The sequence below is a fragment of the Eriocheir sinensis genome, unplaced genomic scaffold (assembly GCF_024679095.1).
Source record: "Eriocheir sinensis breed Jianghai 21 unplaced genomic scaffold, ASM2467909v1 Scaffold604, whole genome shotgun sequence".
Classification (NCBI taxonomy): domain Eukaryota; kingdom Metazoa; phylum Arthropoda; class Malacostraca; order Decapoda; family Varunidae; genus Eriocheir; species Eriocheir sinensis.
In genome coordinates this window covers 202,501-227,079 of record NW_026111948.1, presented here as the reverse complement: position 1 = coordinate 227,079, position 24,579 = coordinate 202,501, and the positions used below count along the sequence as shown (strand labels likewise).

The 24,579-nt window shown below is 45.1% G+C and overlaps 1 pseudogene; it reads right to left on the bottom strand.

The window, feature by feature from the left end:
* Positions 1-587: 587 nt before the first annotated feature.
* The window catches only part of LOC126993357 (afadin-like), a 59,486-nt pseudogene continuing 35,494 nt past the window's right edge, over positions 588-24,579 (bottom strand).

Sequence of the window (24,579 nt, the reverse complement as noted above, 5' to 3'; positions counted from 1 at the left end):
ATTTCTGGCTATCTTTTGACTTTAGTTTTAACTCTGCTCACAGCGTAGGAGTTTACTTTGTTTTACGACTGCCTCCTCGTCCCATGCAATATCCTTCCAGCACAAATTCTAAGGACGATTGGCGCCACCTCATATTCAATCTAATAGCTCCACAAGTAACAGCATTGCCAGTTCTAGCCTTCTTGGGTCCCTAACTACGACTATGTTTCGCAACCCCATTTCATGCCCCTTTTGTAGTATCATGGTGTAACTGGACTATCTTCAAGTATTATATATCAATAAACTTTTGGAGTAAATATTTTGGTCCCCTACAAACCCATTCCTTGCCCCTTTTGTAGTATCATGGTGTAACTGGACTATCTTCAAGTATCATATATCAATAAACTTTTGGAGTAAATAGTTTGGTCCCCTACAAAACAAGGGGCTGGGCTATCTTCAAGTATCATATATCAATAAACTTTTGGAGTAAACAGTTTGGTCCCCTACAAACCAAGGGGCTGGACTATCTTCAAGTATCATATATCAATAAACTTTTGGAGTAAATAGTTTGGTCCCCTATAAACCAAGGGGCTCCAGACTATAAAATACATCAGCACCAATACTTAAAATGCACTGTAGTATAAAAAGAGCTCCTTAAACAAGACCCGCAGAATAAGAAAGTACCCCAAACAGGCGCCACAGAATATAAAGAGTTCTGTGAGTGACAACATAACAGAGGCCAACGTGAGAGACAAAGAACAGCCTGCAGGATGGTATAAGATGCCCCCAGGAAGGACAAAGAACAGCCTGCAGAGGGTATAAGGAGGCCCCCAGGAAGGACATATAACAGCCTGCAGAGGGGTATAAGGAGGCCCCCAGGAAAACAAAGGAACAGCCTGAAGGAGGACACAAGGTGGGTGTTGGGTACTCACCTTGGTGGCCACGATGGACAGCCCCATGCCGTTGTTGGACTTGTGGAGCTGGATGACGTGGATTTCCGGCTCGCCACGGGGGATGGACATGGACCTGTTGCTCATCACACTCGGGCTACGAGGCTGCGGGGAACAAACACTGGCATGAGCACTGGGTGGGAGGTCAAGGGCTCAGTATGTAGCTTCATGTACATACTTTTTTGACAGCAAAGGAAACAGATCAAGGGCAAAAAGAAGATATAGAAGAAAAAGCTTGCAATGTACATACTATAAGAGGTTTCTATATTTTGAAGGCATTAACGGAAAGTTGATGCATATATTCCTACCTATATGACATACATAAATTTTATAGTAATGGTTTACTGTAACTAAACTGTTTGTCATAACTATAATTGCTAAATCAACTTATTTTATTTTGAGTAGGTTGAGTGCATTCAAACAAGAAGTATCCTGTATGTAAATGACTAAATGCATTGTGGGAGTGAATGACTAGTGTCTTTTTTTCAATATTTGTTGTACAAATTCTTGGATTTATATATTTTTACTGTGTGCACACTAACAGTTATCATATTTTTTTACTATCTCCCTCCCTGACTTCCTCATCCACTCCCTCCCCATGGCCTTGCTGTGTGCATTCTTTTGTTTGGCTATTTGTTTATTTGTGTTTTTACTGCTCTTTCCTTTATTAGCTTCCGCCTCCCCTCTCCTTCTACATTCTTTCCTCCTTAGCTTTACCACCGCATCAACTTCCACACCTTTCCCTTCTTAGCTTCCCCCTCCCCTCTCCTTCTCCATTCTTTCCTCCTTAGCTTTACCACCGCATCAACTTCCACACCTTTCCCTTCTTAGCTTCCCCCTCCCCTCTCCTTCTACATCCATTCCTCCTTAGCTTTACCACCGCATCCACTTCCACACCTTTCCCTTCTTAGCTTCCCCCTCCCCTCTCCTTCTACATCCATTCCTCCTTAGCTTTACCACCGCATCAACTTCCACACCTTTCCCTTCTTAGCTTCCCCCTCCCCTCTCCTTCTACATCCATTCCTCCTTAGCTTTACCACCGCATCCACTTCCACACCTTTCCCTTCTTAGCTACCCCGTCCCCTCCCCCACCAAGTCCTTACCCCGGGAGGAGGGCGAGTGTCAGACTCGTGCATGTAGATGGTCCAGTAGCCGGAGGAGGTGGGCTGCGGGTTCATGTTGCAGAGGCCGGCGTGCTGCAGGGGGTTGAGGAACTCCGCCAGGCCTGAGGGAACACCGCGGACAATGTCACACGAGTAGCCGTCCTCGGGCAGCAGGAAGGGCAGCTGCAGGTCAGTCTCCTCCTCCAGGCGCACCTCACGGCCATCCTCTCGGGCCAGGCCATCTGCTGTACTCTCAGCCACCTGCAGGAGGGAAGACAGAGTTATAGAAGAGCACTGATGAAAACTGAGCTTTGAACAATGTACACCTTGACTGAGCCCTTGAAAACCATATTCTTGCAAGTCCAAATTTTAGTATATTAAGACTTTTGTTAAAGTTTGCATCAGCTGGATGTCTTCAGAGTTTTGTTTCCATGCATTTTTGACTGTTGAGAAATGGTAATGCTTTAGTCACCCCTCTACAAGACACCTCCCTGACATAACCTGTTGCTGAGAAAGTCTTTATTTGGGTAGAAATGGCACTTGTGGATCAGATTCTCAAGAGCTCAGCTGACCTTGTTTCAACCTGCTTAATCCTTACAGTTTTTCTAGTGTGTGTGTGTGTGTGTGTGTGTGTGTGTGTGTGTGTGTGTGTGTGTGTGTGTCTAAGTACTTGCTTTGTAAGGTTGCACTTTGCAATAACTATGCACACACACACACACACACACACACACACACACACACACACACACACACACATATGAAGCACCACAACGGACCTCAATTCAGCCTGGCCCTGCTCAGCCTTGGCTTGGCGTGCCTGGTTAGGAGGGATCAGCAGGGTTTCTACCATGGCTGTGAGGTTTCTGCAGGGATCAACTAGAGTAGTAGTTTTTTTTACGTGATGGCAGGAATATAACCCCCACTTTTTTCTTTTATGTCCCTTCCTCTAGTGCCTTACATTTCCATCCCTCTTCCCGTCCCCAAGTGCTGGCACTCCCATAGTCACACAAACATGAGGTCAGTGTGTGGGGTGGGCCCAGCCTCTCCCCAGACCTGCCGCGTAACCCTCAAAACATCACTCATATGCCAGCTGTTTACGATTTGAAATTGTGTACTAAATATTCTGCATTCATTAAATAAGTCTATATAGGGCTCTGAATGTGTCCCTTTTTTAAATAATGGAGAAGAATTGTATAAATTCCAAAACACGTGACATTTTTGCTTTCTGGCATTATCAGTGATCAAGGACACTGTGCCACCTCTTGATTCACCTCCCTCGCTGTCCTCACCCCGAGGGCTGGCTGGTGCGGGGTTTGTTTTGCCTATTAACCCTTTTCCGTGTTGCTGTTTCCAGGTGACAACTCAAATAGTTTGTGGATGATCTCAAGATCTTTGGGTCTGTTTGCGACTTTATAAAATCATGAAGTAATGCTTCCGATTGTCCATCTCTCATTTTACTAATTTATAATTTTCAATTTTCACTTTTACTCTCCGTCCTTTTTTTCTCTAAGAATTCCTTTCCTTTTTTTCTCCTCCTCCTCCTCCTCCTCCCACACAGCGCCACTCACCGCCACCACGTTGTCCACCAGGTCCTGTGGGATCTTTGGCTCGTCGGGGGTGGGCTGGTACTTCTCCAGCAGCGCTCGCAGCTGCAGGGAGTTGAGCTTGAAGCAGGTGGATGAGATGGTGGCGATGTCGTCAGGGGCAGACTGAAGCACAGGAAGGAAAGGTGAACAGGCAGGTAATGGATAAGTTTGTTTCTGTTTTGCTTTGATATTCTTTCACTTGCTGCATAATATGAATTACAAATTTTAGTGGCAAAAAAATAATAATACAAGTACAGTGAGACTGTTTTGTTTCTAAATATTTCATAAATAAATTCTAGCAAATCTTCTTGAGTGACGAGGACCACATTAAAAATAAAGTTTATATGTGTGTGCACTTTATCGTGTCATCCTCAGTAATTTGTTAAAATGTAAATTCTATCAAACCAAATCACATCAAAGCCTCATCCCTGACAAGCTCTTTAATTATTCAAAGAGGATTCTTCATTGTGTCTTGTTGCTTACCTTCTGTGAGTGCAGCAGCATGGCCGCCTGGGACAGCCTGGCCAGGTGGCAGTCAGCAGCCAGCTCCAGGCCCTGCTTCTCGGCCCACAGCTCAATGCGAGCCAGGCGCCGCTTCAGCCTCACGCCCCACACCCTGCACACACACACACACACACACGCCACTGTCAGTACCTCCCTGGTGGGCTGATTAGGCTTTATATATACTCAGATATGTGAAACACGAAAAACACAGATCAACACAACTGGAGGATCATCAGTCAGTTGGACCTTATCTATTGAAATTATCTATCTCTGTTTGACTTCTAAAGCTCAGTAGCCAGTGCTGCCAGATTGACGTACTCAGCCAATTATATTTCCCGACTTCCAACCCCCAAACTGTCTTCTGGGCTCCATTAACAAAACTAATTTATAGTTATTGTTAAAAGAGTTAGATCCTGATGTTTCTTGGCAATAGTTAGGCGTCAGAAACAGGTAAATACTATGCTCTGAGTACGACAATCTGGCAACAGTGTCAGTAGTTAACCTTCCATGGGACCAAGTTACAACAAAGACCTCTCTCTCCTCTCAGCCCAGCACACCACCACATGCACCTTCCCAGGACTCACCGGGTGCAGTAGTTGGGGAGGGAGTCGGCCACGATGCGGTTGAAGACCCACATGTTGATGAAGTGGAAGAGCTGCGAGAAGAGCTGGATGGTGAGCGCCATGCTGACGCTGCACCTAAAGCAGAGCCATGGTGTTGGTGAGGATGGACAGCACCTGCGAGGGAGGAGAGGAGTGAAGGGTGAGTGAAGGAGTGAGGGCAGAGATAGGTGTATAAGTATTCATTGTCATTCCACTCTTTCCTCACTTGGATATTCTAGCTCAAGGCCTCAGTGATAAAGTAGTAAAGTATCAAAGTTCAGTCTCTCACCAAGTAAAAACATGAGGTACCAGCTGCACTCAGGTAATAGCCAACCTCTGTAGTACTGAACTCCTTAAAGGATTAAAGTGTTCCACTGAGAAATAAGTTCCCCTAGACAAGCAGTAACCACAAAATAGTTAACTCCAAAAGCTTAGCCCAACAAAATGTAATAATTTGACTTCTCCAAGAGTGTTACAGTGCCACCTAACACAGGAGGAGGAAAACCTGTCTGTGGGGCTGATGTGAATGAAAGCATCCATGGCAGACAGAGGGAAGTACTTACATGTGCTGTTGATCCTTCCTCCTCATTTATGTCATCCCTGTCCTCGAGGAACATGGGCAGTGATGTGGAGAGCTCTGCCTGCATACAGTCTACCAGGCTCCTGCACAACACATACACACACATCAACAAGACATCAATGCAGGAACACGGCTCAGATAGACACCTTACTCTGGGAGGGTCACATCCTTCTTGAGGCAGAATGTTTGGTAAAAACAGGGATGATACAAACACACTTATGAACAGATATACAGTAACGGAAAGATAAATGAAGGCAGAGAGGAGACAAAAATTAATACAGACAAAGCTCCATTGGGCAGCAGGAGGGCCAGGCTGCTGCAGTGAATCCACACACTCATTACCTGAAGGCCACCTGCACCGCCTCCGCCAGGATGTCCTGCGCGTCGCTAGAGTAGCCGCACACGTGTCGGTCCTGCTTGAGGAAGTGCAGCAGCTCCGAGGCGTTGGCCATCCAGAAGGCAAGGGACGTCGGGTCACCGTGGCGGGACTGGAACAAGGAAAACTTTCAGCATTTGGAGAAATGTATGAAATGCTGTGAGACACATTTAACCTGGTAGCAGCGGGGATCATGTTTCTTAATGGTCCCTCTAAGCGAGAAAAATGAGAAAGAATCATCCCTCACACAAATCATTTCATAATATATATCAAAGCATTTGTGATCAGATTATGTATCATCTATTTTGGGGGTTTTATATCATGGCACAAATTTGGCCCGTCGCTGCTACACGGTAAAGTCACAGATTTGGCCCACTGCTACGGTAAAGTCACAAATTTGGCCTGCTACACGGTAAAGTCACATTTGGCCCGTACTGCTACGGTAAAGTCACAGATTTGGCCCGTCACTGCTACACGGTAAAGCCACAGATTTGGCCCGCCGCTGCTACACGGTAAAGCCACAGATTTGGCCCGTCACTGCTACACGGTAAAGTCACAGATTTGGCCCGTCACTGCTACACGGTAAAGCCACAGATTTGGCCCGTCACTGCTACACGGTAAAGTCACAGATTTGGCCCATCGCTGCTACACGGTAAAGCCACAGATTTGGCCCGTCGCTGCTACCGGGTTAAAGCTGCATCATATATAAAAATAAATGGAATATCAGATACAGGGGATCACCTTTCTATATGTCACTATAAGATAAACAAAATAATAAATATGAGCCACAATTCATTAGCAGTGAGGGAGTTTTCTCAGCCAACAGATAACAAACAGCATGTATTGGAAGGAGTCTCCCATACACGCTTCCCAGTACTCACATGGATCACATTTTGCACCATCGCGGCGACCTTGGTGAGCATCTCGGTGAGGCGGTGAGCTCGTTCAGTGGGGCTCAGGTCCGGCCGGTAGTGTGTCGAGGCCCTGGAGGGGGGAGGGACAGGCATGAGAGCTGTACAGAACCATTGCTATGAGGCTTGATGTAAGGAAGGCAGTCACCACATCTTCCCTACACCACTGAGATTGTTATTCACCACTTACAAACTTCTTCCTGATGTCACTTTTACTGAACAATGCACAAACTACTTACCTAGAACTTAAAAATTGCTTAAATACTCCTACTAACTAGTACAAGCAGCTACAAATTGCTTACAAATTGCTACAAACTGCTTACAATCTGCTAGAACCTGCTTATCTGAACCCCTCACAAACACATTCCTGCTATGCCTTTCCTCAACCCTTCATAAACTGCTTGCTACCTGCTTACAAACTGCTTACTAACTCCTTACAAACTGCTATTCACTATACTTACAAACTACCACAAACTCCTATCCACACCCTCACAAGCTCCCTCCTGCAGTGACCTACCTGAACCTGGCGGCCATGTAGAGGGTGTAGGTGGGCGCCAGCTTGAACTGTATGTCCGTGGGGTCCAGGTCGGTGGTGATGGCGTGCAGGAAGGCGTCCTCGCTCTCCTCGCGGAACTCCAAGACGGCAGGGAGTATGGGGTCCCTCGCCGGGGGGTAGCGCTCGTAGTTACCTCTGTGGGGTGGGGAAGGATGGGGAACAGGGGGAAGAAAAGAGGTAGGGAAGGGTATGGAAGAGTGAGGGAAAGGGGAAGAGAGGTTTGGGTAGGAGGAGCAGGGATATGGAAGGGTATAAGAGGGAAGGGTTGCGGCAGGTTAGGTAAAGAAAATGGGAGGGAGAGGAAGGTACAAGAGGCACAGTAGTAGAAGGAAAGAAGAATGAAAAAGGCAATGATTTAAAAGGAAGAAATAAAGGGAAGGAAAGAAGAATAAATGTAGGGGCAAGAGAGGGAATGAAAGGAGATAAAAAAAAGGGATAAAAGTAAGATTTAATACTTCCTTGAAAACCCAGATGCTTTTGTATTTTAAGAGCATCAGGGAATTGTGTGTGTGTGTGTGTGTGTGTGTGTGTGTGTGTGTGTGTGTGTGTGTGTGTGTGTGTTGCTGGGAAAGAGTTAAAGTTGTAATGAGTTAACTGATTGATGTGATCCAAAATGATGTTATTTATACATATATTCACAAGGGCAGTAAAGGTAATGGGTTAGAGGTGTTAAGTTGTGATGTTGGTGTATTACGCAGGTATATGTACACACTTCCACACACATACATATAGACGCACACACGTACACACACGTAAGATTATTTCAACTTAACACTAAAAAGTCAAATGGATTGTTATTATTATTACTGTACAAGAATAAGGTCATTAATAATTCATCATGACAATCACTGGTTACATTGATTAACAGGACAGACAAGGTTATCATTACCATTATTATTATTATTATTATTATTATTATTATTATCACTGAACAAACAGAATAGACTGGGAGTTAACAATTATATTTCACAGGACAGTCAAAGCAAACACTGCCTGAAGAGAGAGAGAGAGAGGAGAGGAGAGGAGAGGAGAGGAGAGGAGAGGAGAGGAGGGGAGAGAGAGAGAGAGAGAGAGAGAGAGAGAGAGAGAGGTAACTCACATGGGGAGCCATCGGGCGGTCCGAGAGCTGCATGAGGGTTAGAACAAACAAAGGTCATGCAACACCAGTATCCTCATGCTCCTCGCTGCATGGCCTGACACATGACAGACTCAGGAGGGGCTAAAGAGGGCTAACAGGGAGGGGCTGCAAGGGTACTTAGAGACTCCTTATAGACACCCGCGCTTCCTAGTGACTGAGGGAGGGAGCTATGAGGTGCTGGCACTGAGGGAGTAGCACTTTACTACTCATGGAAGACTTGGCAATGGGATGAAGCTATATTTGTAAGGTCCTTGAGATGGAACTCAATAAGAGCTTCCTCCTCCCTGCATCTCAGGTGTGATAGCCAAAACCTCACGATTATCAAGGAAACTCATGAATTCACTGGGTAATTTTAGTCTAACTGGGTAATTAAAGTCTAACTCAAACATCAATTCATCAGTGTGAATTGGAAAGCATGTAATTTTTCAATACATGTATTTATATACCATTGCTCATCAATGTAGTGGACAGACTCTTGAGCAAAATTAAATCAATGAAATACAAGGGGTACTGATAGCTCCTTTAGGAAAATATATTATTTGGCCAGCAAAAGTGCCACCACCAGTGACTAGTTGGCTTTACAACCAGACCACCGCTGGGCCTGTGCTAACACAAGACTATGATGGACCCTACACATGTGGCCGGGCAGCTCCTCACCAGCCCTCCAGAGACACAGAGTGGGAGAGGGAGGAAGGCAAGGAGAGCATGAGAATGGATGCCAGGAGTGAGAGGTGAGAGGCAAGAGTCCCAGAGTGTCCCTCACACCACCTCCAGTCCTTACCTCCCCTCAAAACTCTGTTCACTCTTGCTGAGCCGCTCCTGGGCCGAGGACTTAGAGGCTCGTGACCCAGCCTGTGACCCCGCCTGTGACCCGGCATGTGACCCGGCATGCGACACGCTGTCCCCCCCAGACTCCTGCTTGTCCCCAGGAGGCCCCGTGGAAGCCTTCTCCTGCCCTGACCTGTCAACCCCAAGATGCTACATGCCACGTGCCTCACCCAGCATGCCAGCCCATCACAGTCTGGTGCACACAAACACACGGACACACACACACAGGAACACACATAGACACATAGTATACATGGACGGCACACTGGCAGGCAGGCACATGCTACATATAAATAAGGACAGGGACAGGTGGGCTTGGTGACCTCATGTGCTGTGATCATCATTATCATTACTATCATTATTATTATTACTATTATTATTATTATTATTATTATTATCATGGAAAGAGATGGTGGACAGTGAGTATATGTGTGTATGTGTGTGTAGGGGGGCATGGTGGGGGTCATAACAGCCATATAAATTAAATTAGTGAGGTAGTGAATATATTAATTAACGTGTCAACACTAATTAATAAGCTTTTTGATCAGTGAGATATTTCAGATAGGCTGCGCACTAACGGTAATTATCATGTCACCTGAGAGAGAGAGAGAGAGAGAGAGAGAGAGAGAGAGAGAGAGAGAGAGAGAGAGAGAGAGAGAGAGAGAGAGAAAAAAAAACTAGAAATAAGTTAAATAAATATAAGTGTACAAGATAAAGAGGCATCAAAAAGTGAGAACAGTATTTACACCATCTGAGTGAGTGAGTGAGTGAGTGAGTGAGTGAGAGATTAAGTGTCCGGGTTAGAGCACCAATAGGTTCCTGGATACTGTACATGACTTGAAGCCTCAGAATACATACAACAGAGAAGAAGAGAATGCTGAGAAAGTGTGAGGCAATGCAAGGTCCATAAGGTGAGACGTAACAATTATTATCATTCTTTTTGTACTTGCCATGGTCTGAAATTATGTCAAAGATTGAGGAATACTTTTGTGGGGGAGGGTGTTGGACAGAGTGGTGTGTGAGGTGTGTTGTGGGGCAGGACCATCACCTACAGGGACTTAGGAGGGGGCTAACTGACAGGTTTTGGGAGGGTGCTAGCTACAGGGCCTGGGAGGAGCAAGATATAGGGGACTGAGTGGGGCCAAGCTACAGGGCTTTGGGAGGAGACTAGCTACAGGTTCTTGAGATTGAGTTAGCTATAAGGCCTTGGGAGGGGACTAGCTACAGGTTCTTGAGAGGGAGTTAGCTATAAGGCCTTGGGAGGGGGCTAGCTACAGGTTCTTGAGAAGGAGTTAGCTATAAGGCCTTGGGAGGGGACTAGCTACAGGTTCTTGAGAGGGAGTTAGCTATAAGGCCTTGGGAGGGGGCTAGCTACAGGTTCTTGAGAAGGAGTTAGCTATAAGGCCTTGGGAGGGGGCCAGCTACAGGTTCTTGAGAGGGAGTTAGCTATAAGGCCTTGGGAGGGGGCTAGCTACAGGTTCTTGAGAGGGAGTTAGCTATAAGGCCTTGGGAGGGGGCTAGCTACAGGTTCTTGAGAAGGAGTTAGCTATAAGGCCTTGGGAGGGGGCTAGATACAGGGTCTTAGAGGAGTGGTAGCCAGGGTCACAGAATAGGAGGGTGTGGCCATTTTCCTCACAGACAGAGTGTTGTTACCAAAAGAGCTGCATGAAATTCAAATCTCTAGGTACTTCTTCAAGACCCTGATGATACCTACAGTACACAAAAACACTATTGTATCACCATCACTTTGAATTTTGCACAGCTATTTCGGGAATGACAAGCTGCCAGTGATGAAGGTGGGTAGACTCTCCTATTCTTTCACTCTGGTGCTGCCTATAAGGGCTTGGGAGGGGGCTATCTATAAGCTCATGGGAGGATGTTACTAAATATGTACAGAATCAGTCTTAATCACTATAAAAGAACAATAAAAATAAGAGCAAGGATTAACTGATGAGTCGTCTTAAGTCTTAAAACAATAATATACAAGGGTGAAAGTCAAGTAACGTGACTACAAACAAAACAGAGGTGACCCAAGATGACCCCTCGAAGACTTCATGCCAGCAGGACCCGGTCAGTGCACAGTGCTGCCCCTTCCCTCCTCCAGCCTCCTCTGCCTAACCACACACCTACCATCCCTTGACTCTCCCCTCCCTTTGTTTATGGTGAATAGCGAATGAGCTGCATGCCATCAGAGCCTGTTCAAGATGCTGTCCTTTCCCTAGTCAAGTGTTTCCGATCTAACCATGCTTTCCCTTCCCTCCTCCAGCCTCCTCTACCTAACCACACACCTACCATCCCTTGACTCTCCCCTCCCTTTGTTTATGGTGAATAGCGAATGAGCTGCATGCCATCAGAGCCTGTTCAAGATGCTGTCCTTTCCCTCGTCAAGTGTTTCCGATCTAACCATGCTTTCAATTCCCTCCTCCAGCCTCCTCAAGTCTTCCCTACCTAACCATGCTTTCCCTTCCCTCCTCCAGCCTCCTCAAGTCTTCCCTACCTAACCATGCTTTCCCTTCCCTCCTCCAGCCTCCTCAAGTCTTCCCTACCTAACCATGCTTTCCCTTCCCTCTTCCTCCTCCTCCTTAAGTCTTCCCTACCTATCCACACACCCATCATCTCGACGCATCTCCCTTTGTTTTGATGCAAGGTGAATAGACTGCATGCCATTGTGAACCCATTGCAAGATGCTGTCCCTTCCTCAAGTCACAGAGCCTAAAAACACCACTTGGTAGCCATAAAGTGCGTCTCATTTCTCTCCTCTCTTGTAATTTATATAAAAAAAGTTATTGTACTCCACAGAGGTGACTTCTGCTGGTTCTCCTCTCCTATTGTTATCATGAAAACTAACAACCTATATTATTGAGTGTTCCTTCTCCTCCTCCTCCTCCTCCTCCTCCTCCTCCTCCTCCGAGCAAGCTGACCCTGTACACACTGGCTCCCTAATGGTCCTCGGCAGTGTGTGAAGTATTCCTGTCGTGGGTTTTTCTCAGAGTATCAGTAATCAATAATGCCTTCAGCTCACTTTCCCTATCTTATCTCTCCACTATTTCCCTTGATAGTGCACTAGAATTAGACTTACATATGAGAGCTTGTCTGTGATATTATTTTCCTCGTTTCACTCCTCTCATTGTGTTATCGTCTTTACGTAAACTTACAGCAAAATGCTAATTCATTTTCTGTATCATATCTCTTCTTTATACCTTTTCATTCTCAAGCAAGTCTTTCAGAATGGACTGTATTCCTTAACCTCACTACTTTCTCCTTTTCACTTATATTGTGGAGTTTCATATTTATCTATATTTACTCAGAGGACTCTTTGTGATTTAAGGCAGAATTTGATGCCCTATCTTAATACTTGTCTATGTACTGTTCTTATTGCAGGGATATCCCTTCAAACTATTCAATCACACTAATCATCTCACTTTTCCTACTGTCTGTTTATCCTTCAAACTATTCAATCACACTAATCATCTGCTCACTGTTCCTACTGTCTGTTTATCCTTCAAACTATTCAATCACACTAACAATCTGCTCACTTTTCCTACTGTCTGTTTATCCTTCAAACTATTCAATCACACTAATCATCTGTTCACTTTTCCTACTGTATGTTTATCCCTTCAAACTATTCAATCACACTAACAATCTGCTCACTTTTCCTACTGTATGTTTATCCTTCAAACTATTCAATCACACTAACAATCTGTTCACTTTTCCTACTGTCTGTTTATTTCTTCAAACTATTCAATCACACTAACAATCTGTTCACTTTTCCTACTGTCTGGTTATCCCTTCAAACTATTCTGTGAGGACTATTTCTGGTATCTTTTACTGCCCAAGTCACCAGCCGAAGGTAGTTTCTGATCGTTCACTGTGAAAAATCAGCCGAGGAACTCACAGCACACGGTGAAAGCAACACTACACAAAACTCCCTGTACTCACACTGACCAGCAAACTAAAAATCTATACACTGGTAAATAAATAAATAAAACAAAGCACTCAGGCTATCCGGCAAGGGAGAGGAGGAAGGGCAGGGCACTATAAAGACTAGCAGTACACCCAAGACTACACCTGTGGTTCCCCCGCTGTCCCTACCCCCCCAGCACCTCACCCCCCCCGGCAAGGCGAGGTGTGGCGCCCCGGCCGGCTTCTCACCTGTCGATGAGGTGGTGCTGCCTCATGCGGTCATCCTGCTGCGGGTCGAGGAAGCGGAAGTTGTAGATCCGTCCGAACCTCACAATGCACCCATGCTGAGGAAGGAGTCAGGGTGAGTATATCTTTTTTTTTTTATACAGGAATGCTCAAGGAAAGAAAAAAAAAGAACCGCCCCCAAAAAAGAACATTGTTAAGGCATATACACAAAACTAAATTGATCTTCCGGTAAGTTATAAGCGGGGTTTTTTTTTTTTTTTTTTTTTTTTTTTTAATTAAAGAAAAAAGCTCGAGGGGAAAAAAAGAAAGAAAAGAAAAATAAACAAAAAAAGTCGGCTGTCAAAAAATATAACACAAAACCAAAAAAATCTTCCAGTAAGTTTTAAGCTTATATTTATGTACAAGAAAGAAGACAGCTCATGGGCAAAAAAAAAAAAAAAGAAAGAAAGAAAGAAAAGAATAAAAAGGAAAAAAAAAAGTCTTGTAAGCGGTTATGGAGTCACCGTCACAAGGAGGAGTTAGGTGTTTCTCAGGATGATTGCTGACATTAACTTCATGATGAATATGCATGAAGCTAAACGTTCCTTCTAGCAGGTAATATGTACACACTCATCTTTGTATCACTTAACCCGGTAGCAGCGGGGATCATGTTTCTTAATGGTCCCCCCAAGCGAGAAAAATAAGAAAAAATCACCCCTCACACAAACCATTTCATAATATATATCAAAGCATTTGTGATCAGATTATGTATCATCTATTTTGGGGGGTTTAAATCATGGCACAAATTTGGCCCATCGCTGCTACACGGTAAAGCCACAAATTTGGCCCATCGCTGCTACAAGGTAAAGCCACAAATTTGGCCCATCGCTGCTACACGGTAAAGCCACAAATTTGGCCCGTCGCTGCTACACGGTAAAGCCACAAATTTGGCCCATCGCTGCTACACGGTAAAGCCACAAATTTGGCCCATCGCTGCTACACGGTAAAGCCACAAATTTGGCCCCTCGCTGCTACATGGTAAAGCCACAAATTTGGCCCGTCGCTGCTACCAGGTTAACAATACAAGCTGTGAGATCTAGAGTATTCAAATGCCTCTCCATCCAAAATTGACCTCACTTTTGGCCACTCTTTACTACTCTCTTTTATAGGAGCAACAATTAGGGGGCTGTTTTTTTTTTTTGTTTTTTTTTTACTATAAAAAAAAATCAACTCCGCATATAATTATACATAGATAAGCAAGAACATTAATAAATCTGGCGACTATTTTCCTTAGACTTTTCAAGGAATTCTTATCTATTTTTTATTTTATTACAAAGCTCTAGGGAAAGATAATATATAATAACTCTCTCTCTCTCTCTCTCTCTCTCTCTCTCTCTCACACACACACACACACACAAACAACCCTCCAAACCCCTTACACAACCTCCCTCCCCCCAACCCCCCCAAACAATATCAAACCTATTACACCGGGTCTCCGTTTCCTCTACATGGCCCGGGCTGCAATTAGACCCTTACGCAAGCTGAGACAAACACCATTATCTTATCGGCGGGGGGCGCGGGGCGATGACTCTGCACCCGCGGGAAAACTAGATTGCTAATCAGGACGAGGAGCTCAGGAGGGGCGGGGGAGGGAAGGAACTCGAGCATCCCCCCCCCCCTTCCTTCCCTCCCCACGCCCTCCCTTCCACCTGCCCCTGAGTCATTAGGTTGAGTCCACAGTTTTTGATGGTGGGTAATGAGGCGGAGATGAGCACCGAGGCCATGCGCAGGTAGAGTGTATGCCCCCAACTTTTACTTCCCTTCTTATTTTCTGCCTTTCCGTATCTCCTTCCCTCCCTTTCCCTTACTTTCATCTCTCCGTTGGTTCTGTCTCATCGTCTCTCATTCCGTCCCTCAACTTTAGGCGGGGTTCCCATTATTCCGTTTTGACGTCCATCATTTATTGACAAACATATGGACAGCATTAACCACAACGACCTCTTGTATATGTTATTTTGTAGCTAAGTACTTCTATTTAATATTTTCATGATATGTAGAATATTCAACATCACCGGACTGGCACCACCACCCCTACCCCGGACCCAAAAGTTAACTTGAGTTCATCTCTGGACGGGCTCCGCGCAGGGCCCGAGCTCCGTTGATGACGTCACTGACGGTCGACGGATCCGTGAAAACAGAATAGTGGGAACCCCGCCTAACTAGGAAGGGAAATGGGAGGTGGATCTGTTCCTTGCCTCTTTACGAGTCTTAGGCACCTATTTTCAGATGCTCTCCACTCTCACACAGCACCTATTTCCCAAGGCCACGAAGGAGAGTAGTCGGGTTCTCACGGTCCAGATGCCTTGTCAAACTATCACTGCAGGCTTATAAAACTACCCATGGAGATACTAACACAACAACCTCTACGAAAGCCTTAACGAATGTGTGTGTGAGCCCTGAAATGTTTGAGGATATGGGCCTTATATCCTTCCGTACCCGTCCTTTCGCTTCACACGTGGGCAGAGGACGGGAAGTGTGAGCTGGTCTGTGAGCGAAAAATTACCTTCCTCGTCTATTCCCTCCCTTTTTTCTTCCTCCCTTTCAACTTTCCATTGCCTCTCTTTTCCTCTCAGTGTTCTCTGCATCCTCCATACCTTCCTCCGTCTATCTCTTTCCTTCTCTTCTTACCTTCCTCCTCTATTCCCTCCCTTTTTTCTTCCTCCCTTTCAACTTTCCATTGCCTCTTTCCTCTCAGTGTTCTCTGCATCCTCCATACCTTCCTCCGTCTATCTCTTTCTCGTGTTCATGATCTTTCCATCCCTTTCCTTTCTAGTCCTACACCTCCTCCACTCCCTCTTTTTATCCCTAACATTTCTACCTTTGCCTTCGTTTTTTTCCTCTCAAAGCTCTCTCTCACACCCACACAGCTGCCTCACACACACCCTCTCATTTCCTCTTTACAGTATAGATGACATAAAAGCCGAGATTCCTACAGGCCTTTGATAATACATACTGATTAGTTTTTTTATTATGCAGGAAAGGAGGCAGACGAAGAGCAAATAAGTTAGGAAACAAAAATGCCCGCACGTTTTACTGACTGGCAAGACTCATCCATAGAGCATAAAGTAACTAAAGTGGGTGGTGCCGGAGTGCCAGAACGAGGTCAGTTGTTATTCCCAAGGCTGCAAGACAATATTAATAACGCATAGAAGGTAATCCGGGACAGTGATGACAGGGCGGAATGTTGTTGTTTATGCTCGAGGCTGAAGGGTCAAGAGCACCAGTCCTACCCCCCCCCCCCCACCCACCCACCCACCCACACACACACACACACACACACACACACACACGCACGCACGAGTCTCTGGGTTGCGTGCGGTGAAACAGATGGTGGGGATAATACGCAGAAATTGAACATGTATACAAACCATTTGGGGCGGAAATACAGAGAAGAAATGAAGGAGGGAGGGAAAGATGGAAGGGAGGAAGGGGGGGAAGAAAGAGAAAGAAAGAAGAAAGGAAGGAAAGAAGGTAAGATGAATTGAAGGAGGAAGGGAAAGATGGAATGAAAGAAGGAAGGAAGGAGGGGAAGAAAGAGAACGAAAGAAAAAAGATAGGAAGGAAAGATGGTAGGATGGATTGAAGGGGGGAGGGAAAGATGGAAGGAAGGAAGGAAGAAAAAGAAAGAAAAAAGAAAGGAAGGAGAGAAGGTAGGATGGATTGAAGGAAGGACGTGTGGAAAGACGAAGTGGAGGGAGAAGGAAAAAAGAAAGGAAGGGAAGAAAGAAAAGGAGTCAAAGGATGGAAGGAAGGAAGGAATGAGGACAGAAAAGCGGATAGGGGAGAACGAAGGAAGAAAGGAAAGATGGAGTTGAAGGATGGAAGAAAAGGAAATGAAGGATGAAAGGAAGGAGAAGAAATGGTGGGCGGGGAAAGAAGGATGGAGAGGAAGAAACGAACACACACACACACACACCAAAAAAAAAAATAATAATAATAAATAAATAAAAAAAAAAAAAATCGAGTCTGCAAGAGGGTAGTTGGCCCACATACAAGGCAGGTCCAGTAAACCAAACACCCCGAACTGTACCTTCCAAATCCACGAACTAATCTAACTTTGTCCGAGACCTTTAATTAAACAGAAAGCTCTCGACCTTCTCTAACGTATTGGCACTCACCACATGACTGCCAAACTTGTTCCACTCATGCGCACCAAGCAATCCTTTTCTATGTGGAATCTGAATCTATCTATCTACCTCTTATCCTGCTCTTTTTGTTCCCGATCCTTGTTGACACCACCCTAATTAAAGCCCTTCATCCGTTTACAAGTTTCAATCAAGTCTCCTCGCACCCTTCGCCTCTCTGCATAATGACACTTTAGGAGGAAGGGAGAGAGACTAAAGGTAGATGAGAAGGGAAGGACATGAGGGAAAAGGAAGGGAAAGGCGAAGGAGAGACAAAGAGGTGGAAAATAAAGAGGAAATGAAGGAAGGGAAAAGGGAAACATTTGAAACATTTTATTATACTTGCAGAGAGACGGAGGAGGGACGGAAGGAGGGATAGAGAGGAAGAAAATACGAAGAAAGCATAGGAAAAGGAAAGAAGGGTACGAGAGATGGAGAGGCAGAAGGGAAGTAAGATACAGGGAATGGAAGAAAGGAGAAATGGAGAACCAGAAAAAGAAGGAAAGGAAGAAAAGGAAAAGGAAAAAACAAAGAGAGTCAGATACAGAAACTAAGAGGGAAAGGAAGTGCAGGAGAAGGAAGGGAGGAAGGAAAGAAGAGATGAAAAGGTGGAAAATAAGAAAAAAAGAAAGTAAGAGAGATGAAAATGATGTCAAGAAAGACAGAAAGAGAGAAAATGAGAAGGAAAAGGAGGGGAAGTAGAGGAGGTAGAAAATAAGAAAGGAAGGAAAAGAAAGGGACGGAAGGAAAGACGGAGGCAGAAAATAAGAACGAAAGGAAGAGAAAGGGACAGAAGGAAAGACGGAGACAGAAAATAATAGGGAAAATAAGTAAGGAAGAAGGAAGAAAGGGAGGGAGAGAGGGGAGACGCACGCACCTCCTAGATATGTATCAGGGTCCTCGCGCCTTATAACACGTCGTATACATGAATAGCAAGCGCCTATAAACGGGTCACCTCACACAGGTCACCCGACGGCCGACACGCACCGTCAATTAACACCTGTGTGGAACTAACAAACAGGCCGATCTCAAGTTGTTGTTTTTCTTTTTACAACAAAGGAGACAGCTCAAGGGCACAAACAAAGGAAACAATAAAAAAAAAAGCCCGCTACTCGCTGCTCCTACAAAAAAGAATCAAAAGAGGTGGCCGAAAGAGAGGTTAATTTCGGGAGGAGAGAAGGAAGGTGGGCAGAGGGCGAGAAACATAAGCTTCCTATTATCAAACTTAGGGACCTTAGTACACCTGTTTAAAAAGGCACTCGCAGAAGTTTCATGACTGTAGCAAAATAGGACGACCCACTCTTTCCTTTTTCCCCTTTATCCTCCTCACAATTTTCCTAATCAATCCTTCCCACCCAATATCATTCCCTTTTCCATTCCTCCGATTTCCTTGATTTCTTCCCCCTTTTCCCTGTGTTTTTCTCTCGTTTCCTACTTCACTTCTCTATTCTCCATTCCTTTCGGTCTCCTCTCCATCCCACTCTCCTTTCTTCCATTCTCTAACTCATTCCCAGCGAGAAACAAAAGGTATATATCATTAACCTCTTCGAGACCTTACTTAATACACCCATACTCTCTCGCAGAAGTTGTAGAGGTTTCCATGGGTGGTTTCATGACCCTAGCGGTAGTTTGGGAAGGGTTTTATGCCACGAACGGGACAGACACTCATGGCAACCCAACGTATCCTCTCTGCAGCCTTGGAAAATTATAGTCGCAACGGGAGGCCGAAATGTTTGATGATACGAGTCAAAGGTTTCTGAAATATGAGGATGATGGGTGAAAAGCTATCCTCTTCCTCTTCATTTCTCTCTTGTTCTCCTCCATTTCTCCCTCCTTTTCCCTCTTTCTCCATTCCTCCCTCCTTTCCCCTCTATATCTCCATTCCTCCCTCAATCTCATTTTTTCTTACTTCTTCCTATCACGTTCTTCTCCAGTCTCTCTTTCCTCTTCCCTCCGTTTGTCCTTACTTTCCCTCCACTCCTTCCTCTTTTCCCCTCTTTCTCCATTCCTCCCTCCTTTCCCCTCTATTTCTCTATTCCTCCCTCAATCCCATTTTTTCTTACTTCTTCCTATCACGTTCTTCTCCAGTCTCTCTTTCCTCATCCCTCCGTTTGTCCTTACTTTCCCTCCCTTCCTCCCTCCTTTCCCCTCTTTCTCCATTCCTCCCTCCTTTCCCCTCTATATCTCCATTCCTCCCTCGATCTCATTTTTTTTACTTCTTCCTATCACATTCTCCTCCAGTCTCTCTTTCCTCTTCCCTCCGTTTGTCCTTACTTTCCCTCCCTTCCTCCCTCCTTTTCCCTCTTTCTCCATTCCTCCCTCCTTTCCCCTCTATATCTCCATTCCTCCCTCAATCCCATTTTTTTTACTTCTTCCTATCACATTCTTCTCCAGTCTCTCTTTCCTCTTCCCTCCGTTTGTCCTTACTTTCCCTCCATTCCTTCCTCTTTTCCCCTCTTTCTCCATTCCTCGATCCTTCATTCCTCCATTCCCTTTCCTTCTTACTCCCCTAACCTTCCTACCACATTTTCCTCCACTCCTTCCATTTCTCCATCCCTCCCTCCTTCCCTTCCATTCATCCTCCTTTCCATCAGGTCTGCCTTCCTTCCTTTCCCCTCCACTCCTCTCTCTACCAACACACACAAAAAATAAAGTAAATTCACAAGTCATCAACAACACGGTAAATTCTGCTTTCATCGTAGTTTCTGAATAGGGTTTTTAGCAGACTAATTGGATCGAAACTTTTGGCCTTCAGCCGCATTCTTTGTTGCTCTGAGCTACTTAAATAGAAGAGGAAGAGGAAGAAGGAAAAGAAGTTGAAGAATATAAATAAAAAAAAAAAAACTTATACTCGTGGTCACCTACAGAGGAGTTCCAATAATAAATAGACGCTCTGAAATACAAAAAACAAGAGGAAGACGAAGAAGAAAAAGAGGTAGAAGAATGTATAAAAAAAAAATCATACGCGGACCGGACGAAGGGCGTGATGAGACGAAGGCGGAAGAGGAAGACGAGGACGAACAAAGAAAAAAAAAAACATTCGCCTTCAGGACAGCGTTGCCAGATTGTCGTACTCAGTCACTGCCTTTATCGTTATTTTTTTTTACACATAACCATTGCAAAAAGAGACATCAATAATTAACACTTTTGATGGTAACTTTAATTGAATGTCGTATCTTGTGTGAGTGCGACAGTTTGGGGGCTTAAACAGATAAATGCAATGTCCTGAGTTCGATAGTCTGGTAATGTTGCTTCAGGATAGTGGCGTCGTAGAGAAAAGAAAGGACCATTAATAAAACAATAATAATAAAACGGAGAACAAGACAAAGAATATCAAGGGGAATAACACACACACACACACACACACACACACACACACTAAAATAAAAACCATGATAATCCTTCACGTGTTCAACTAAGGAAGGTCTCGCAAATTAAAGACAGGATGAAGAATGGCAAACACGAAGAAGTAAGAGAAAAAAAAAGAAAATGCCTCTCGTATTTACCTGCAGGATGGTTGTCTCGTAAATGCGCTGCCCGTTGACGAAGGTGTCGGCGTCGCGGGAGCAGGGAGTGACGGTGACGATGCCTTCCGTGTGGGCGATGACGCAGTGCCGCGGCTGGATGGACGGGCCGAACAGCTGCAGGGACTGGCCGCCTGTGTGTGTGCTGCGATCCGTGCCAACCTCCGTCACGTTGAGGTGGAGCTGGTGCTGTCTGCCTGTGCCGCCCAGCTCTGTGCCGTCTGTCGAGGAGGAAAAAGGGAAGTTAGACTGGGTGTGTGGGGGACATGTTGCGCTGGTGGTATGGGTAATGGTATGAGGCAAAGATTAAAGAGAAAGAAATAAAGAGCAAAAGAAAGAAAGTAAAACAATGAGTCGAGGAGGAAAAAGGGAAGTTAGACTGGGTGTGTGGGGGACATGGTGCACTGGTGATATGGGTAATGGTATGAGGCAGAGATTAAAGAGAAAGAAATAAAGAGCAAAAGAAAGAAAGTAAAACAATGAGTCGAGGAGGAAAAAGGGAAGTTAGACTGGGTGTGTGGGGGACATGTTGCGCTGATGGTATGGGTAATGGTATGAGGCAAAGATTAAAGAGAAAGAAATAAAGAGCAAAAGAAAGAAAGTAAAACAATGAGTCGGGGAAGAAAAGGGAAGTTAGACTGGGCGTGTGGGGGACATGTTGCGCTGGTGGTATGGGTAATGGTATGAGGCAAAGATTAAAGAGAAAGAAATAAAGAGCAAAAGAAAGAAAGTAAAACAATGAGTCGAGGAGGAAAAAGGGAGGTTAGACTGAGTGTGTGGGGGACATGTTGCACTGGTGATATGGGTAATGGTATGAGGCAAAGATTAAAGAGAAAGAAATAAAGAGCAAAAGAAAGTAAGTAAAACAATGAGTCGAGGAGGAAAAAGGGAAGTTAGACTGGGTGTGTGGAGGACATGTTGCACTGGTGGTATGGGTAATGGTATGAGGCAAAGATTAAAGAGAAAGAAATAAAGAGCAAAAGAAAGTAAGTAAAACAATGAGTCGAGGAGGAAAAAGGGAGGTTAGACTGAGTGTGTGGGGGACATGGTGCGCTGGTGATATGGGTAATGGTATGAGGCAAAGATTAAAGAGAAAGAAATAAAGAGCAAAAGAAAGAAAGTAAAACAATGAGTCGAGGAGGAAAAAGGGAGGTTAGACTGAGTGTGTGGGGACATTTTGCGCTGGTGATATGGGTAATGGTATGAGGCAAAGATTAAAGAGAAAGAAATAAAGAGCAAAAGAAAGAAAGTAAAACAATGAGTCGAGGAGGAAAAAGGGAAGTTAGACTGGGTGTGTGGGGGACATGTTGCACTGGTGGTATGGGTAATGGTATGAGGCAAAGATTAAAGAGAAAGAAATAAAGAGCAAAAGAAAGTAAAACAATGAGTCGAGGAGGAAAAAAGGAGGTTAGACTGAGTGAGTGTATGGGGGACATGTTGCACTGGTGGTATGGGTAATGGTATGAGGCAAAGATTAAAGAGAAAGAAATAAAGAGCAAAAGAAAGAAAGTAAAACAATGAGTCGAGGAGGAAAAAGGGAGGTTAGACTGGGTGTGTGGGGGACATGTTGCGCTGGTGATATGGGTAATGGTATGAGGCAAAGATTAAAGAGAAAGAAATAAAGAGCAAAAGAAAGAAAGTAAAACAATGAGTCGAGGAGGAAAAAGGGAAGTTAGACTGGGTGTGTGGAGGACATGGTGCACTGGTGATATGGGTAATGGTATGAGGCAAAGATTAAAGAGAAAGAAATAAAGAGCAAAAGAAAGTAAGTAAAACAATGAGTCGAGGAGGAAAAAGGGAGGTTAGACTGGGTGTGTGGAGGACATGTTGCGCTGGTGATATGGGTAATGGTATGAGGCAAAGATTAAAGAGAAAGAAATAAAGAGCAAAAGAAAGAAAGTAAAACAATGAGTCGAGGAGGAAAAAGGGAGGTTAGACTGAGTGTGTGGGGACATTTTGCGCTGGTGGTATGGGTAATGGTGTGAAGCAAAGATTAAAGAGAAAGAGGGAAAAGAGAAATATATAGAGAGCAAAAGAAAAAGAAAAGTAAAACAATAGGTGGGGAGTGTTGGTATTTGTGGTAGTAGTAGTAGTAGTGGTAGAAGTAGTAATTGTGACTGTTCTTGTAATGAAATAAATAACAATACTAAAAATAATAATAATAATCACACAACACGAAGTCTGTGATGCATAAATGAAGATAAAAATAGATAGACTTATAGATATAGTTTGATAGATAAAGACTGATAGATAGATAGATAAAAGGAGAGTGAATGAGACAATTTTGCAACTCTCTCTACCTGTCAGCATCGATTCTTTCACTGAAGGAACCAGCGACTGACAAGATTTTAGCCCCAATCCCTCCCCTCTACCCCCTTCAATCCCTCCCCCACCCCTTCAATCCTCTCCCACCCCCCCTTCAATCCCTCCCCCACCTCCTTCAATCCTCCCCCACCCTCTGCAATCCTCCCTTCTACCCTCTTCAATCCCTCCCCCACCCCCTTCAATCCCTCCCCCACTCCTTCAATCCTCCCCCACCCCTTCAATCCTCCCTCCTCCTTCAATCCCTCCCCCACCCTCTGCAATCCTCCTTCACCCTCTTCAATCCCTCCCCCACCCCTTCAATCCCTCCCCACTCCCTTCAATCCCTCCCCCACCCCTTCAATCCTCCCCACCCCCCTTCAATCCCTCCCTCACCCCCTTCAATCCCTCCCATCTACCCCTTCAATCCCTCCCTCACTCCCTTCAATCCTCCCTCACCCCTTCAATCCTCCCCCACCTCCTTCAATCCCTCCCACCCTCTGCAATCCCTCCCTTCTACCCTCTTCAATCCCTCCCCTCTACCCACTTCAATCCCTCACCTCTACTCCCTTCAATCCCTCCCCTCTACCCCCTTCAATCCCTCCCCACCCCCTTCAATCCTCCCCCACCCCCTTCAATCCTCCCATCTACCCCCTTCAATCCCTCCCTCACCCCTTCAATCCTCCCCTCTACCCCCTTCAATCCCCCTTCAATCCTCTCCCTCACCCCCCTTCAATCCCTTCCCTCTACCCCTTCAATCCCTCCCTCTACCCCCTTCAATCCTTCAATCCCCCTTCCCCTCCATTCCATCGTCCATCTCTTTCCATGTCATTCCATTCTTTCCTTCTTCCCCTCCATCCCCATCAAAACTTTCCCACCCAGTCCTTCCCACCTCCCCTCGATCCTTCTTCCCTCATTTCATTCCCTTTTCCATTCATCCAATTTCCTTGATTATTTTCCCCCCTGTCCCTCTGTTTTCCCCTCTTTTCCCCTTTTGATTTCTCTTTTCTTTATTCTTTTCGGTTTCATCTCCCTTCCTCTCTCCTTCCTTCCATTCTCTTCCTCATTCCCAGCTCTCCTCCTCCTCCTCTTCTTCTTCAACCTTAGCCACACCGACATCACCATTCAATCACCACCATAAGGCCATTACCACTGCACCACCACCCAATCTCGCACCGTCACCATTATCACCACCACCACCACCACCAAGACCTGCAATCTAATAACAGAGAAAAATTTATCTGCTTTTAAGTAACTCATTTTTTTTCTCACACGCTCGCTCACTCACTCTCTCTCTCCCCTTTCATAATTTACAAGCGAGAAATAGAT